Source organism: Falco peregrinus, chromosome 3 (genome assembly GCF_023634155.1).
Source record: "Falco peregrinus isolate bFalPer1 chromosome 3, bFalPer1.pri, whole genome shotgun sequence".
Classification (NCBI taxonomy): domain Eukaryota; kingdom Metazoa; phylum Chordata; class Aves; order Falconiformes; family Falconidae; genus Falco; species Falco peregrinus.
In genome coordinates, this window is record NC_073723.1 from 12,190,438 (window position 1) to 12,209,632 (window position 19,195).

At 40.4% G+C, this 19,195-nt stretch overlaps 1 protein-coding gene across 1 annotated transcript in view; it reads right to left on the reverse strand.

Moving 5' to 3' along the window:
• Window positions 1–19,195, reverse strand: part of FBXL7 (F-box and leucine rich repeat protein 7) — a 196,123-nt gene that overhangs the window by 74,993 nt on the left and 101,935 nt on the right. The gene's annotated exons all lie outside the window — the stretch shown is intronic.

The following is a 19,195-nucleotide window of genomic DNA, read 5'->3' on the forward strand; positions in this document are numbered from 1 at the left end:
ACTCCCCATGAAGTACTATTTTTCTTATGCTTTCCATATTGTACGTATCTAGGAACAAGTCACCTCTTACCATGTTAGTGCAAACTATTCAATAAAATTTAGTTTGTGTCAGAAGGCACACTGTTAACAGCTGTTAAATATAGGCACTTCTGAAGATCATATTACCTGTTGGGCAGTTGATTAAAGCCACGAGTGATCTCATCTAGAAAGGGAAATGTCTACATGCAAACATAGAAGTGTTTATACAAGAAATCATAGAATAATTATTTCATTACCTATATTTTATATACGTCTGTGTGTATATCTATCTATCAATATATATAAAGAATAACATAGATTTACATTTTTCTAATACAAGTACTGGCTCAACACCAGACAATGCTACTGACAGCAGAATAAAACATAGTAAGAGTCCAAACCGGCAATGGCAGGAGGCCAGGTTGTAGGAAAGTATTTTCTGCATCTGCTTCCTCCAACATGTGGATCAATAGTGAAGTCTCAGTCCCGCTGCCTGGAGGTGACCATACCACAAATTACATGTCTCCACATACAGCACTACTCAAGCGTGCCACATAGCCCCTTTGAACCAAGGTGGAGGTAGAAGAGGGTATGCTGTCTGACACTAAATGAAAAAAACCACGGAGTCCAGCCACACATTTCATAGTTGTGCTGGCCCATAAAAATTAGATTTGATATTTGATAGATTCTGTTCCCTCAGTACCTTTCAGGAGTGGATTTTCCTAGAAGAAGCTTCATATACCAGTTTACTTCAGCAGACCCTGTCTCCCAGAAAGGACTAATGTATGCTGTTTATTCTACTTTGGCAAGTCATTAAGTATTATCTACATGATATATGTTGCTCCTTAGAAGTGTCTAAAGCCCCCTCAATCTGACAGAGGAATGCATAAGCACAAAGGCATGGTTGCTGCTCCACTAGGATTTCATGATTCTAAAAACTGAACTGTAACAGCCTGAAAACTGCCCATTTTTCAGTGCTAGACTAGTTGTATCATCAGCTTACAGTCAGAAATCTACTCTACCTGATTTTGCAGTTGTATTATTAAGTATCTTCTCCAGCCACCAGTAAAACAAGACGGAATGAAAATGCAAACTGGAGAAGCCATTTCCAGCAGATAATCTCCTTGCTAGCACTCTCCTGCCTGTTGCTAAGCCAGCCTTCTATCTAGAGGAAAGACCTTTGTGATTTTTTTCCTGCTTTATTATTAGGCTGGAAACAATAGCCTTTTTGTTCTACGGCAAGAATACAGGAGCCGAAGCTCCGTGCACAATTGTGTGATCATCGTGCAGCCCTGTGTCCCAACCTTGCCGAAACACAGCAGGCACAAAGCTATCCAGCTGACTAGTGAGAAGATAAAGGACAGTCCAAGGGAAACAATGAACAAAATTGTCACTTACAACAATGCAGAAAGCCACTTCAGTATTCCCACAATCTCTTGCCAACTTTTCTTTGCTTGTGTGATTTCCTCCATCAAATAACTGCTGTCAGTTTTGACTGCTTAAATGATTAATTATGCTGACCATGATTATGCTTAGGAGAATTGAGAAGTCTGATGTAGCTGGAACATTTATTTGTAATAATAATCATAACTTTACATTCTTGAACATGAAGGAGGGTCTGAGACACTGAACACTTTACTCCCCAAGCTCCAAAATGCAGATACTGCCCTTTTTGGCACCTCTAAGGTAGGTCCAGCCTACACGAGCCAAGCTCCAGATCATGTAGTCCCTGTGGAGGACACCCATGTAACCAGACTACTCTTCGAGCCAGGGCAGAAGTCTCATTCCAGAAATGGAGAGACTTTTCTAGAAGTGTTTTTGGCTCGTTACAGTATAACTAGAGCCTTCTGGGTGTGCAGCAGCAGTATAGTCACTGTGCAGATTTTCAACTGGTTTACAGCTGTGCCTGTTCTCTGTAGCATCAAAGGATGTCACAAAGGATTTCAGTCAGCTGCTTCTCCCAGCCACACCAGCAGACACAGTGACAATATGCTGTGCTTGTGTTTTGTGATTTCAGTGGGTCAAAGTGCCACGAGCAAGTAGGAAACTTCTGTGGTGTTCATTCATAAAAGTAAATTGTCCCACTTTGAAAAAACATAAAGGGAGAATTAGATGATGTCCACCTTAGACAACTTTTCACTACCACCACTGTGCTGCAACTAGTTGACCAAATGTAGGAGCAGGGCTGCAAAGCGCTGCTAGAAGCCCTCCTTCACCTTGTGAAAGCAAACTACACACCAAGCTGAGTGGTGAAACTCTTCATCACAATTACAAGCCTTTGCCGAAAAGTGCATCTGTTACTTCTAGTTGAAGAGATGATCGGTTCGGCATGGTCTGTTTTGCACATGGTGACAAGTCATGCCAAGCACCATATATTCTGTTCAGCGAAGTCATACAGATTAAATGGCCAAATATACTATGAAAACATGAGGCTTGCTTCAGTTCATGCTGCTTTAACTTGACAGCTCAGGTGCTTGCAAGCCAAAGTAATCTCTGACTCACACGGTAGGGAAGAGAAGATTGATCCTACATTCAGTACAGTCCTAAGACAGATATCACTCAACCTCAGTCTGACTGTCCTTTGAACTCCACACTGTATTCATCATATTTGTGGGGGTGATGGTGGTGTGGTGTGTCTCCCTTCTCCTTAAAAAAAAAAAAAAAAAAAAAAAGAAGAGGAGGAACAGGCTGGTACTTTCTTCATATTTCACTTTCCATTGCAGTACTCTTACCCTGCAAGACACTGGTGGAACAACCTCTTGTATCGTTGATGTTCAATTATTAAATTATATCTCATAGAAAATGTGCTACTGATCTGGTACAAAAAACATGTACCAGAAGCATAATTAAAGCAGGCCTAACATGCTTCTGTTCCTAAGACAAAAATCTCCTTCCAAGCACAGGAGTGAAAATAAACAGTTCATATTCAGGAGAAGCCCCTTGATTCGCTTCAGGTCATGATAAAATGATAGAAGTTTCCCTGCTATGCATTTACTTAACTAAAAGTAGACTTAACCCACCCTGCGAAACAACAGCAGAAAAAACCCCAAATATTGTTAAAGAAAAATATTTCTATATAATAATGTATTTCAAATTATTATATAATACTGCATACCTATATTTAAATGGGTTACAATAATAGATAGGATGACAAAATAATGATATATCAGGATGATAATTAAGGAAATTTTAGAATACTTTGATTTTCAAATTTAACATCCAGTTATTTTCTAGGCAACATACAAGTGAATTCACAATATTATGGTAGACGTTGGCTATCACACCTTAGACGCTAGCTACCCGATGCATGTGAAAGCATGTTAAGACTATACGAAAAATGATCAGTCCAAAGAGAATTTCAGGTTAATGAAGTGTTTGAAAACGGCACAGCTCACAAAATAGTGTAAAGTTATATTACAGTAAAATAATAAGTTAAAAATTATTTTACAGTATTTCAACAGAGATTAAAGAAAGCTTTGATCTGCCAAAGTTATGGAAGCTAAAAGTAGAAATAAGACACTTAAACCCCCCCCAGGACTGAACATGTCCCAGATTTGTAGACTGCATTTTTCACATGGAGGCCTGTGTTGTTCAGCATCCTCATGCCATCACATGCAAACCCATCCAAGATCTGGCAAATAAAGGCAGGCAGCAACAGGATTTGCTACAAGGAAATTGACAACTAGAAGGCAGTATCTTTACAGAAGCTGTGTTTATCATTAGAGAAAACTATATACAATGGAGGTTTAACTGTAGATATTTTAATTTCCCTGCCTCAGCTTTATCTCTTCCATATGAATTTAAAACTCTGTTTGGGGCAACACTCTCAACTGTATTACACAGCAGTTACCACAATAGAGACGCCAGTACACTTGCCACTTTCTGATCCGGTGACAGCAAGTCCTGCAGTAAGAAATGGGTGAGTGAAAGCATTGCCTTAGACAACTGAAAGCTAACCTGTGAACAATTAGATGTTCCTTACAGTGACACAGGACATTATTTACTACCTACAGTAACCGTTATAGGGATCTTATTTATCTCACCAGAAAATTATGTTCCAGTATTTTGAGTTCCTTATTCTCAAATACTATTAAAGTGCCTTTTTCCTTGGAGCGATGACTTTTGTAATGCAATCCTTGGCACAAAATATAACCAGAGAGCAAACAGCATCTTTACAAATGCTGGACAGATGACCTAGGAAATGTCTGCATAGCTTTCTCTGTCAGCCCAGTCTGAATGAACTGATATGGCAATGCAAATGTACACAGACTTTAGTTTTATGAGTTATCATATCTGTTATAAGTGCACCTGAAAGCTGTATGCGAAATAAAATCAATTAATAAAAAATCAAAGAATTTATGACCAAATGCATGCTGGTTCTCGGTCTCTAAACTACTTGCTGTCATAAAACGCATGCCAGTTATTGAATGAAAGGCTTTTTATTGCAGGACTGCCCTGTTAGAAGTCCAGAAGTGCACAAATGCTGGAAACACTCCCTCTAGTTTAATTTTAAATAATTCCAATATTTATGTTTCTACAGTTTGCATAAGCAACTGTTTTAGCAATAGGCCCCAAGTCTTAGCAGCTGCCTTTTGCACTCAGATAACGTTTTCTTGGTTCAGTTTTGCATGGGCATTGTCTCACTTCGGTGTGGTTGCAGTAACTCCACAGTGAAGTCAATAAACACCCCTGTCCTTAAAAGGCGGTGGGTCTTTATGGAAGATTTGACCTCATGGAATGGTACACTACACAGTGCTAAGATGTGCTGTTTATAACTTCCACGCAAACTTCCAAACAAAGCCCTAGTGAATCTTTCCTTGGGGCAGAACAGCATGCTGAATTTTGTCCGATGATTCTGTCAAGAAATCATTACCTACCCATGGCATAGGAAACGGGGACATTGTGGAAACAGATGAAAGGGAAGGGATCATAAGGACAAAAGCTGCAGATAGGAAAAAATTGTATTTGCTGACTGGGGCATAAAGCAGAGAATGGATTATTTTGGGATAAAGTCCTAACAAGACTGGCACAGAGAAACACACAGTGTAACAAACATGCTAGCTGTAACAACTTCTACAGCAATAACAGATGAAGGCAAGAAGATAAGTTCATTACCTAGGAAAAACAAGCATACTGTGATTCATCCCTTGACAGCAAAACTAGAGTTATCAGTACCTTGCTTACATGGACACTGGTGACAGTCAAAAAAGTTTAATAAAATTATGTTCTTTTTCCTCATCCTGTTCCTCCCTACTAAATTTTTACCCCACTATACAAGTGTAGCCTGATCCTCACCATCAAACTAACTAGGCAGGGGCGCACAAACTAGTGGAAACTGCTCCAGACACAGGTAAGGCACAGCACATCACAGGAAAATCTGCAGCTGAGGTGTTCAAAAGGGAAACACGGAAAAAAAAATATAGCTAAGTATGTATGTCACAGAGGCGTTGCAAGCCAGTGCAAAACTAAGCAAAGGTTTTACACTGCTTTACACTAGAGATCATAGAATAGTTTGGGTTGGAAGGGACCTTCAAATATCACCTAGTCCAACCCCCCTGCAGTAAGCAGGATCATCTTCAACTAGACCAGGTTGCTTGGAGCCCTGCCCAGCCTGACCTTGAATGCTTCCAGGGATGGGGCATCTACCACCTCTCTGGGCAACCTGTTCCAGTGTTCCACCACCCCTGTTGTAAAGAGTGTCTATCTTAGATCTAAATCTACCCCTTTTAATTTAAAACCACTACCCCTTGTCCTATCACTACAGGCCTTGCTAAAAAGTCTGCCCCCATCACAGAGATGTAGATGTACATGTAAAAGTGGACATACGTGACAGGAAGCAGCAGAACGCAACATGCACTGAATCCTCAGTCTAGGGATACTAGTTTGCAGAGTCCTTCACCACAGAGATGTCAGACATCCTTATTCTAATATATTAATAATATAGTATATATAATATAAAAATAATACTTTAATGAAGTCTAAACACAACACATAATTGTATAAGCTGACAACAGAAGCTGCAGTCTCCTTTGTACAAGGATTATTAAGTCAGTTTAACCGCTGCCTGCTAAAGAAAAAAAAATTAGATTCCTAGAAGTTTGATGATTCCCTAAATGCTACTGTGTAGTCAAATGTCAACCAGTCAAGAAAGCTAGGAAGGCTTCCCAGTTTCACTAAAATTCCATATTCCACATTCCCATGCAAGGACGATGAAAAGTTTTAGTAAAGAACAAAAGTTGAAGACTAAGGGAGAGAACAGATTAAATAATTGGAGTACACGAAATGTGTGATCTTTCACTTCAGGGTCTTCTTCCCATCTGATTACTCCTGGGTTACAAACAGTAGTTGTTTTATTAGGCTATGACTGCTAGAGATATACTGTGAAGTATTCGTGGTGCTTGTGATGTTAGCCTGTGCTGATACCAGGGGATATGCAGTCATCCTCAAAATAGCATAAAGTAATTCTGACAATTCATGACATACATTTAATTGTACTATCAAATTGCAAGGGTTTCTCCCAGGCTCATCAGCCTGAAATTTAGCGGTCTGACTGTTCTGCATTGGATCCCTCAGCACACCAGCTGTAGCACTTACCACTGCAGCCTAATAGACAAAGTAATAGAAGAGAGTTGGCAGGCAAAAACAAAAATGTGATTTTATGGGCTAGCATATACCCACAAAAACAGTGGTGGAATACAAGCCCAATCAATATAGGACCACGGGGACCCCTGTTTATGTAACATGAAGCCAGAACACATTAAAATCTCAAGTTCTTTCCAGTGTTAGGGGTTTGCAGCATGCGTTGTACAGACCTTGGAACCATATCTGGTTTACTTTGCCAGCAAAAACATTACAGATGGAACTGTCAAGTCTTCTTGTTTAGTGGCGCCTGCTTTTCTAACACGTGACTTTTTTAAATAACAACCGTCACTCATCGGATAAACTCAATGTCTTTTCCAGCACCTGCAAAAAATGCTTTGAGGACAAAGAATAGACTTCAAGAACCGGCAAGCTACAAAATTCCTTTCAAAATGCCATTCTAGGCTGTTTTAAACTTCATGCTTTTCACTGTTATAATTTTGGTTTATTGTTGGTGTGTAGAATGGTATCTGCCAATTACTTACAAACATATTTTGCTATTTCTTCATTTTTTCACAGTAAGCAAACAGTGGGCACATACTAGATAAGATCAACCTAGAGATAAATGGGTTTGTACATGGTGTAAAAATGACTGCAACAAGCTTAAGACTCCTATCATGCAAGTCTTGTTCATAATTTATTTCCTCATACCACTCAGGATTCAGAGACAGCTTAAGGGTATTCTCAGTCATGTCAATGGGAATAGAGGAAAATCAGCACAAGGTGTATTCAAAAGGCAGCCTTGGAAACAGGACATCATGAAATTTCACCGGGATCAAATCCTAAAACCAGATGCTGAAAATGAGTTCAAAGTTAGAACTAAGAGTCTGGCTTCTGCTGCTTTCCTCACTTGTCCTTAGAAGTGAGGACTAAAAAAAAATCATTACTACAGGGTATTACATAAAGCAGCCTTTTTGTTTAAATACGATGTTATTACAAAACCCCCCAAACAAACCAATTTCATTACAAAGAACACTTTATTATTTCATAACAAAGAACCCATAAAAGAATGCTGCAGCCATACGAGCAGAGAAAGAGTTAATGAATACAGCACACTAAAGTTTTTTTGAGGCCTCCCAAAACTGCGTGGGAAGTTTGCAGAAAATCACTGCTACCAAATAAAATCATCTAACAATTAATTTTAGACCATAAACTTTCCATTATGAAAACATCAGTAATAAATGCTGTAAAAAAACAAAACAAAACAAAAACCAAAAAACCAGCAGAGCTGTAGTTAATCAGAATATCAGGAAGGCAAAAAGCAAACTTGGAAGACTGAGACTGGCAGAACCCTGGCTGATGAAAAGGAAGGAGCAGGAAGCAGGCAGCTCATGCAATGTGGCTCAAGCCACACATATGCAAAGACTTAAAAGATCTACAAGCAGAAAAATGAGGGCTTTCTATCAAGAAGATGCATCACACAAACAGAACAGTAGCATTTATGGAAAGGTCTGGTCATAACATACTTTACTTTTTATGATTTAATTGGTTGTTTCTGTGGAAGGCCTGTGTTTTTGCAGATTTTGGCTGCTTGAACTACAAGAAACTTTCACAGTTGCTGCTTTGCTACAGGTACAGCATCAAGAATGGAAACTATATGTTTCTTGTAAATGTAGAAGTACTTAAGGAGCATGACAAAAAAGCTGAGTACAACAAGGTAATTCCTTTAAGAAGCTTTTCTAAAGCTGAGCTACACTGATTGTCCATACTAAATGTAGGGATATTAAAAAGAAATTTTGTGAAAGGTGAAATTACTTGCTTAGGCTAGTAGCACTTCAGTCTCTCCATGTCCAGTCTAGATCTTGATCCATTAGGAAAATCATGACTATTTGCCAAAACACCAGTGGCATTAGCTATAGTTATTATTGGAAGCAATTAAAACAACCTTTATACCATCAACTTCTCTCAGAACAGGTAGCATTTAGCAAAGTACACCTGAAATTTACCCAATAAATAGAGGTTTAATACATACATTCTAACTCTAGCATTGAAAGAAAACTGTAGCAACATGTTTCTGTAATAGAGATAAACATTTAATAGGAAGCAACTGTTGACAGGGGTTCATTAGATGCTTACATCTAATTAACTACACACACTAGTCAACACTTCACTCAATCGCTCAATATTAATCAGAGCTGTGGGCTAATAAGGGCCTATATGTATACATATCCACATTTATATAAACATGTGGTGTTAAGAGAAGATTTTAAGTTTGTCAGTTAACTCCATGTTTCCTGCAGATGTTTTTGGACGAGTGTTTTTTATAACTTCTTTTTCTTTGGGGGGTGGTGGGGGAGTGTGTTTCTTAGGAGATGGGGTTTTGCTTTGTTTTTTAAGACTGTTCATTCCACCAAAATAATGTTGAGAAACTCTGTTCCATGGAAAATTTGCATGACAACCTAAACAGAAAAAGACTGATCTCCCACCTTTTCTACAGCAAAAAGGCAGAAACCCCTTAATCACAAACCATCTGTTACTCAACCTGAATCATGGCTTTCTAATCTAATCTTCATTCAGCAACACAGAGTATTTGCTTTCTTGCAGTACTACAGTGCATAAGTTCATAGAGCATCCTTGCTTCCCCAGAGGTTACACGTAGGTGGTTGGCAAAAAGGTAGTCACAGGAGGTTCCTGTAAGATTTCCATTTCAATTAACTGTATTACAGGTATAGCCCAACTCAATTTCAAACGTTAAAACTATATTGCCTTCACTTTCCATAACAAAAGTGCCTGGAAAGTTTCAGTAACCCACAAAGCATTTCCTGATGACCAAAACGCTGCAGAGCTCAAATATTCACAAACACTGCAGTTTGACAGCATGGTGAAGTTCAGTGACAACATGCCTAAGAAGGCACTGCAGCAGTTGCTCTGCTAAGTCCTCAGGTCCTAAGTACGCCTCACGATGCCATGGGAAAGTGATGCTCCTGAGCAATCTAGTGCCCTTTTTGCTAAAAGGAAACAAACACAGGACAAAGCTGCTTTTCTACTGAGGTTTCTATATTCTTCTCTGCACCCTATTTTAACCCATAAACCATCCTGATCCCCCACCAGCTGAACAAAACAAATTGCAAATAAATTCTTTAATGCATACAAACTCATCAACAGTGTTAAGAAACATAAAACCACTGTCTCCTTCCCCAAGGCCTTTCTCCCTCATAAGTCTCAGAATTCTCTGAACAGTCAGAAACAGAATTCTACAGCTTTTAAGGTTTTAAAAATATTGTCCAGATCACCTCATTCTCAAAAAGGTTTAGCGGTAGGACGAGGGAAACATCTAAGAACACACAACTTGGTTGAAACACTCCAGGTCATGAAGCTCTTGCTTTCCTCCTTATGCATCTAAGGGTCTGTTGTTAATTGACTTCCAGCCTGCACGCTTCAAGTGCCACCCCAGGGAGCAAGAAGCCAGGCAGCATGGAGGGAATGCAAACCGCACCCTTTTAACCTGACCATACAATCCTTCATTAACAACTGGCAGCAAAACTTGTGGAATCAGTTGGTGGCATCTACACTGGATACCTGGGCTGGGATTCCCATGCCAAGTATTCCCAAACCCATTTCCACAGAAACAGCGATACATTAATCACTGTGCCAACTTTTGACAATCAAGCTGAACACAGCTTGTCAGACGCAACCAGAAGAGGAAGGAAAGCTACTAGACTGCATGGACCTAATCCCTGAGCTGCCCAAAGGGCAGCAGAGCAGAGCAAATGGGAATATACCTGACGCTGCCTGCAGAGATGGCTGGAACTGTGCCAGCCAGGAGGCTTGGAGCATGTGTCCTGCTTACCTTGCTGAAGATCTGAGTAGGAAACAACCGTCTACAACTGCCTGAAATGAGGCCGTAGTGAGGTGGGTGCTGGTCTCTTTTCCTAATTACCATGTGATAGGACAAGAAGAAATGGCCTCAAGTTGCACCAGGGGAGGTTTAGATTAGATATTAGGAAAAAATTCTTCATCAAAAGGGTTGTCAAGCATTAGAACAGGCTGTCCAAGGAAGCATTTGAGTATTGCCCCTGGAGGTATTTAAAAGACGCATAGATGTTGTGCTTAGGGACATGGCTTAGTGGTGAACTTGGCAGTGCTAGGTTAATGGTTCAACTCTGTGATCTTAAAGGTCCCTCCCAACCTAAATGATTCTATGATGCTATGAATATTAGCTGGCTTTGCAACTGCTTTCCCTAAAGAGGGCCAGATTTCTCACATGTTTCTGTGCCAAAGCATCTCTAATAGAAACGGGGGTGAGGGTGGGGTTTATGTGTTGGGCTTTTTTGTTTGTTTTTTTGTTTGTTTGTTTGTTTTTTTCTTAATTTGTTTGTTGGGGTTTTTTTGGGGGTGTGGGCAGTTTTTTGTTTGTTTTGGGCTTGTTTCGTTGTTTTGTGGTTTTATTTTGTTGTGAGTCTTGGAAGGCAGACCTATAATCAGGAAGAAAAGCAAGTAGTCTTCTGGTCAGTATAGATGGTACTTAGTAAAGAAAATAGCGGAAGAGCTTCATCACAGTATGAGAAAACAGAAATTAGAGTGGTGTTTGCAAGCTGTGATCACAGTAAAGGGCAGATTTCTATGCATATGAGCAGAGCCTAACATCCCATAACAGATAAATTTTCATCCTCTTTCCTACATGAAAGGCAGTAGCAAAGTTGCATTTTTAAACATGGAGATGATTCTTTGGGTAGAGGTATGTTTTTATATATGCAAACAATAGATCTTGCACCTACGGGAAAAGATGCACCTAATACTCTATTTTTGCTTCATTCATTTTGCTTTCCATCCTCCTTTTCTAGTAGAATTCAATTCCTGACTCCCTCCAGCTGGTCTAAAGATGACAGGCAGATCACGCAATCATTCAGCTACCAGAAAACTAACTCAGTGGCAAGTGTCTGGTTTATTTTTCCTTTATAAATGGTTCAAGATCCATTGAATCACAGGTACCTAGGTTACCCTGTTCTGTGTCAAAGCAAGGACAGAAAATTGTCCTTTTCCACAGTATATACATGAGGCATTGGTAAGAGAAAGAAGTCTCAATTGTTCTCCCCTCTCCTTTTGGTCTCAATGTCTTGGCCACTGCCTGATAAAAAACATGTGAAAGAAGCAATGCAACAACAAAAAATTCTCACATACCATACCAAGCATTAACATCACATATGCTGAGCACAAGACTCAATTAAAGTTTTAAAATGTATTACAGATACAGCTCAAACCAAATGGGTGCAAGATGTACAGTCAGATAAACAGAGTTTACAGACAAGCGTTAAGAAATAGCTGGCAGAAGACGGGCAACGTTGTTTGCATTTTGCCAGCCCAAATCTTCTCCCCTTTTCCCCACACCTCCTCCTCTCTCTTTAGGAGTTTTGGCAGTTGTGTCTCAGTCTCTTCAAATTACTCTTCTAATTGGGCGTTTCTATGGAAACAGAGTAGAAGACACAGTACCTCTCCATTAAAGAACTATAAAAACAAGAGCTACACCACGAGAAAACAAAAAGGAAGAAGAATACTATTACAATGGGAAAAGTTCTTACCAACAAAGAGAAACTGTACAGCCTTTAACAGTTTAACAGCACAGGACAAACCAGGACCATACTGACACTGCCAAGTTACCACATAACCAACCAAGCTATGATTCTGCAGGGATGGCCTTTAACTGAAACAGTGAGTGTCGTGCTATTTTTCCACATAACAATCTCTGCAGGTCCCAAGTACCTGCACCAGTGGCCTGACATAGTCCATCTCCAATCATATTCTCTATAATACAAAATACAATTCTCTTGCAACTTCCCTCTCTGCAACCATTTCCTTTGACAGCCAGTGCATTTAGCATCATCTCAGATGGGAGGTTTCCTGGCATGGTGTAGCATTCAAAGTGGAGGAGCAGAGAATGCCAGCACACCCGTACAGTACACCATCCCTTAATAAGGTTGCATAGATTAGCTCTTTGATTAGTATTTGTTTTGTATACTTAAGTGGGTTTTGCAAATTGTCAGGAAAGCTTACTACATTCAACCTTGCAACCGGAGCTGGTTGTGTATGCTTTAGTGATGACCGCCCAGAAGCTGCAGCAGGACACTGAGAAAATACAAGGTGCCAATACCCCAACAAGGGAGTACAAGGTGGAGAGGGTGTGCTTCACACAGCGCCTGGGTCTTGCAGGGGAAAGCATTTACTTTGCCCGCTCTTTTAAGGAGTGTGATGGGTTGACCCTGGCTGGACACCGGGTGCCTACCAAAGCTGCTCTATCACTGCCTTCCTCAGCTGGACAAGGGAGAGAAAATATAATGAAAGGCTCATGGTTCGAGCTAAGGACAGGGAGCAATCACTCACCAATCACTGTCATGGGCGAAACAGACTTGACTTAGGAAAATTAGTTTAATTTATTGCCAATCAAATCAGAGTAGGATAGTGAGAAATAAACCCTAATCTTAAAAACACCTTCCCCCCACCTTTTTCCTGGGCTCAGCTTCACTCCCAATTTTCTCCACCTCCTCCCCTCCAGCGGTACAGGGGATACGGGTTGCAGACAGTTCATCACACATTTCTGCTGCTCCTTCCTCCTCAGGAGGACGACTCCTCCATGAACTTCCCCAACGTGAGTCCTTCCCACAGACTACAGTTCATTAACTGCTCCAGTGTGGGTCCCTTCCACACCATGCAGTCCCTTCAGGAGCCGACTGCCCTAGCATGGGTCTCCCCTGGGGTCAAAAGCCCTGCCAGCAAACCTGCTCCAGCATGAGCTCCTCTCCTCTCTCCACGGGTCCTGCCAGGAGCCTGCCCCAGCACAGGCCTCCCATGAGGTTGCAGCCTCCTTTGGGCATCCGCCTACTCCAGCATGGGGTCGTCCATGGGGTGCAGGTGCATGCCTGCTCCACTGTCAATCTCCACGGGCTGCAGGGGCACAGCCTGCCTCACCACGGGCTTCACCATGGGCTGCAGGGGAGTCTTCGCTCCACTGCCTGGAGCACCCTCTCCCCCTCCTTCTGCAGAGACCTGGGTGTCTGCAGAGTCATTCTCACATATTCGCACTCCTCTCTCCCAGCTACAATTGCTGTTGCACAGGGGTTTCCCCCCCTCTTCTTAAATATGTTATCCCAGTGGTGCTACTGCCGTCACTGCCGGGCTCTGCTTTGGCCAGCAGTAGATCCATCTGGGAGCCAGCTGGCACAGCAGTTCTTCACAGAAGCCACCCCTGTAGCCCCCCACTACCACAACCTTGCCATGCCAACCCAGTACAAGGAATCACCTCACAGAAGTTAGACTTAATTTAGCTACGTCCAGTCATTGATACTGGAAAAAATTTCAAATCTATGAATTAGTTAAAAACCTACATCCCAACAGTGTCAGGTCATCGGGTCTTTAGCACCCAGCCCATCTCTCTAGCCCATGATGAATGAGGCAATCAGCAACAGAATTTCCATCATTTCAGATCCTGAGCCTATTGTGAATCAATTAAAAGGCACTGCTTACTAGTGAAGGAGTATCACAGCGGCCTCAGCTGAAAAGAAAGTGCATTCAAGGATTAATTACAACATTCCCTTACCATGCAACCCATAACAGGAAGAGGGACCACATGAGAAAAAAACCCCAGTTCAGAAGTATAAAGCAAAATTAAAAATTAAAGAGGGGGAATAGGGGACAAGGGAAGAGGACTTACTGCTTCATTATTCAAGGAGTCTGTTTTGCTGAATTTTTTCGGGTGAGGCTAGGAGGGCTCAACAGTTTTGCCAGACCTAAGCTTACTGAAACACTGGAGTCTTAACAGCAGCATCATGGCGCTGACAGGCCTTTAGTGTTTTCAAGCCCTGGTCACAGAACATGATTTCTCCCCCAAAAATTCTTCCAAACTCTAAAATGTAGTTCTTATCAATACACACTTGTCTCTTATAACTAAGTTTACTAACTTCTTCCCCCCAGACTGTTGACTAACTTTTCAAAAATGTAATGTAAAAACAAATGCTGCTGGAAATCCAGGGAATTGCTGGTATCTGCTGCCATTCAGGTGCTGCTATCAGCTATGTCAAGGCAACGGAACCCTGTAACTGCACTGGAGTAACAAAGCAAAAATTGTCAATATATTTTGGGGGGTTAACAAAGATGAATTAAACCTTTATTAAGTGCAACTTAATTTATGGTAAGATGAATAATATCTACACCATGCTTTTTAAAAAAGGAACAGTTAACTGGAAACTAATGACAGTATTTATTAAACCCTTGACATTAATAAGTGGTGCTTAGGAGAAATCAGGGTTTTTTTTGACCTTGAAGTATATATCTGAAATCCACTGAAAGTTTTAAGCTATTGTAGCAGCGAGGAGTAAAACAATGAAGTATTTTTGTTCAAGACCATCTGTCAGGTTGGTTTTTGGTTGAAAAACCTTGTTAGAAAGCTACACCAAAGACTCTTGTACTTATCAGTCCAGTGATTTTTTTAAACAATATAGTAGTTAACCTAATCTGATCTCACTGTTGCCAGGGCCTAAGAGCTCAAACCAAGGTCAAGTCAGACAACAATAGGTCATGAGGGAAATAAAGCATTAAATAAGGTGGCCAACTGCCAACAGTTGCCTTGGCGTCAGGAGCTTATTCTTCACCCCTATCCTACTCCACCTTTCCCAAGTAATTCTCTCAAAGAGGACAGTGAAATGTGGCACGTGACCAGAGTTGATAAGCCACCCCAGAATTACAGTGCTCTTGGGCCAAGTTTTCCTATAAACTATTGATACCTCCTCCCCCCCTCGACAAAGTTTCTCCACTAAATTCAGAAATATAGCGACACAGGTATTTGGTAGTTTTTCTGTGAACCTCCTACTTAGGCGAACACCAGTTTGTCTCCCTGAGTGACAGTTACTCCTGTCTGCCTAAGAGGTGTAAAAGACTGTAACAATTGCCCTAGCAGCAGAAAGCAGGATCTTCTGGATGCATCTAGCTAGCAGACGATTCACATGAAAAGAAAAACAACTTTTACAAAATCAACCTTTAGAGCACATATGAGCACAAAACCACGCATAAACAAAGGTATTGATAAGAACATCTGCTACCTCAGCCCTTCAGCCAGTCTTAATTCGGAAGGGCTTACTCGCATGGCCTTTTGATGAAGAAACGCAGAATGTGGTTTTGGGGAACAAAAATTATTTAGGTGAACTTCTACAGAGGCCTGCATGCTCACCTCTCTTGTTAGGAAAAGGATTCACCGAATTTCAAGAAAGAGATTACTTCCAAAATCAGGAAAGGCTTCTTTTATTCACCAACTAAATACATTATGTGTGACCAGACGAGCGTTCACCTTTTATGATAGTGCTACAAAGTGCCCTTATTTTCATCAGTTTCTTGATCACTCATCCTAATTTCCCCAGTGTACTGGAGACTCAAGTTCTTAACATCTGGAGTTCATATCTTCATACTGCAAGCTATTTCATAAGAAAAAAGCTGAAAACAAAACCCCAAATAAGACACCTAATTATTCATTATTAAAACCCATTACAATAGTATCCCTTTCATTTTGAGAATATTCTCCTTCCAAGCTCAGGAAAATCAGTAGCAAAAAAATTGTGTCTCAAGGACAAATTTCCTAGTTCTCATTAACATGAGGAAAGCCTCCTGGAATTTCAATAGAATAAGAAAAATATCCATTTCCTTTAAATAGGTATGAAAAATGCATGACAACTGCAGAAGAACAGATTGATATACACTGATTCCTTACTTGAAATCATTTTTAACAGCCTGTAAGCTTGTTTCTGATTTCATGAAGCTTTGTGCAGCCTCACACAGGTGAGAGAAAGAATGGGAGCTTGTACTGCTCAGCACACACATAAATTGAAGTGTTCCAGGGCTCTGACAGGGCCAGAGTCATACCTAGATATAACCTGGAGTAGGCTACTGATTTACTGTGAAGTCAGCTGGGTTCACTGTCTAGAGAAATGAATGTTTGATGCACATGCCAGACAATGCAAGCTATTTCAAATACAGAAAGCAGTTCCCATATAACCCAAGTCCCATTTACACACAACATGACTAATCCTTGCTGTCACCATGCTGAACAGCTGTGGTATGTCATTGCCATTTTCCATCTCAACCTAGACAGAAAACAGAAATTTGCGGTGCACACTCTGCTACAATTATTTTAGAGAAGGAGAGAAAAGGAAATTACCTACTTAAAAAATTAATGCTGCTTATTACTCAGCAGTGCACTTGGAACAAAGGAGAGGAAATTGAAGAATCATGTTCCTCCCAACATCAATGCTATACACTACCTCTCATAATGCCTTGTTCCCTCTGTGTGCACCTTCTGCTGTACCTGCCCAAAACACTGAGCAAAGCAGGACAGGTTTCAGTTCCAGTATTTTGAGAGATATGTAATCACATATAAACTGACCCGGTTTCCCTGTTTGCATGATCTGCAGTAGTGCACTTTACATTTTCTCATGACATCTCTGCGCACCTCCCGGCTTCCTTTGAAAAAATAAATGGGAAGCAAGCAACAGAAATGAAAAAAAAAATCAGTTTGTCCTGGTAGCTGCTTATTAAGCCAACAATAAGCTGCTCTTTGGCCAACACCAGCTCTGGAGTAGGTTTTGAGACTCCATGATGCATCTTCACAATCTTCTCAGACAAGTCCTTAATTCTGGTCTATTGTTTAATACATATTTAATATTCTTAAACACCTTGCAACAGGTAAATGAGACATTTTTAGCAAATATTTCATAAACAAGTTAACAGGAAAATTAAATCGATGCATGCAGATTTTAAACTTCACAGTTTATTGAATGTTGTTTCTAATTCATCGGGTCTACTAAATTATGAGGGCTGCTTTTAAGCTGCCATGAAGTTTGACAGCCTACACCTTTCTCAGTGATAAAAATAATTTGCTTCCAACTCTAGTGCACTGAGGTGTATGATCACTTGTACAAGACAAAGTTTACTGGAAGAGTGCTACATAAAATTTGTTTCTAAAATGCATCACTGACATACTCCACATATTCATAGCCCTATAAAATTGTCATTCAGAGCAGTGATGTAATCCGGCCTGACAAAAATTAGGACAATTCAGGCTTTCTAATAATGACAGCTATTGCTGAGAAAATGCACATAAAGAGAACCAAATACCACGTATTACTAATAAAAATTTCATTTCAGATACGTACCGTTGCATTTCTGTTACATCAACTGATGTAATTATGCAAGCACTGAAACTTTAAGTAAGCCTTTTTTTTTTTTTTTTTTTTCTTTAATCACATGAAATTGTGGCTAAGGTAATATGAAAAAAAGAAAAGAAAAAAAAATCTCACTGTAATTGTTCCATAGGTATATATTGCCTGAAAGTACTGTGGACATTTCAAACCAGACTGACAGCAGCTTGCACATAACTTTTTCTGTCAGTACAAGTACAGGCATATCCACAGTGAGATATGGCCACCTACCTACCACACATCTTACACTCAAATTACTGTCTTGAACCACACTCCTAAAGAGCTTTGCATATACGCGAGAAAAATCTGCCCACAGTTCTAGTCAGCATTTATGATTTCCCTCTCAACAAAAGAAACCTTTGCCCTCTGTAACTGTATCCAGACTAGCTTTCATGGTTTGATAGTCTCAGAGCAGAATGTTTCAAATCCAAGTATCAGTGGAGAAAAAGCCATTATTAGGTACCTGCAACTGCAGGACCTTTGTCAATTTCTCTGCTTTTAATGATTTTCTTGCATTGCTGCCATTTTGATTCTTTCTTTTCTGGCCAGCCTATGGCAGTTTAAGCATCCCATACACTTATCCTAGTCTTCTACTAAGCTAAAAATTAGTGTTTGTTCACTACAATGGTAAGAAAAGAGAAGAAAACAAAAAAAAACGGTACATCAGCAGGCTAAGGAAAATTTCTCATTTAAAAATTATGTCTCAGTTTCAAGTACATTTACCCTGTTGGTGGCAAAACTTGCCCGCAAGCATAGGTGAACTCTTGCGTGGTTATTTTGCCTTGGGGTCCTGCAGGCACGACCAGTGGTGCTGGTGATGCTACAAAGTTTACGCAGCATTGGGTTGTATGGGGGAATATTGATTTGCTTTAAAAGAAGGAAAACAAAGCAAATGACCTGGAGACAGCACACCATAGCCTTAGATAGGCCACAAAAGATCACTGAACTCATCTAGTTTACCTCAAATCGCAACAAAATTGTCTAGGTTTCACTTAGATTTTTTTTTTACAAGAGGTATTGTTCATATGGGTGAAACTGGCACTGAGCTCTAAGCCTGGAGAGGGATAAACCAGCAGCATTCTCAGGAGCAAAAGCGAGAATGGTCACAGCTCCTTTTCTGTCCAAAGCTAAATATCAAGCTTAAAACTTGTATAAATAATTCATGGAAATGGGCAGAGGGATTTTCTATTAGAGAATTTAACAAGAATAAGAGTAGCTTACTTGCCTAAAACAATCGCCTTTTAAAAGATTGCAATATTTTTGTGTGTCTGTGTGTGTGCATGCAGAACAGTGCCACTTCAACCCTCTAAATGTCTTTGAACAACTCAGCCTGGCATCTTAGGCAACAAGTTGTTGCCCAA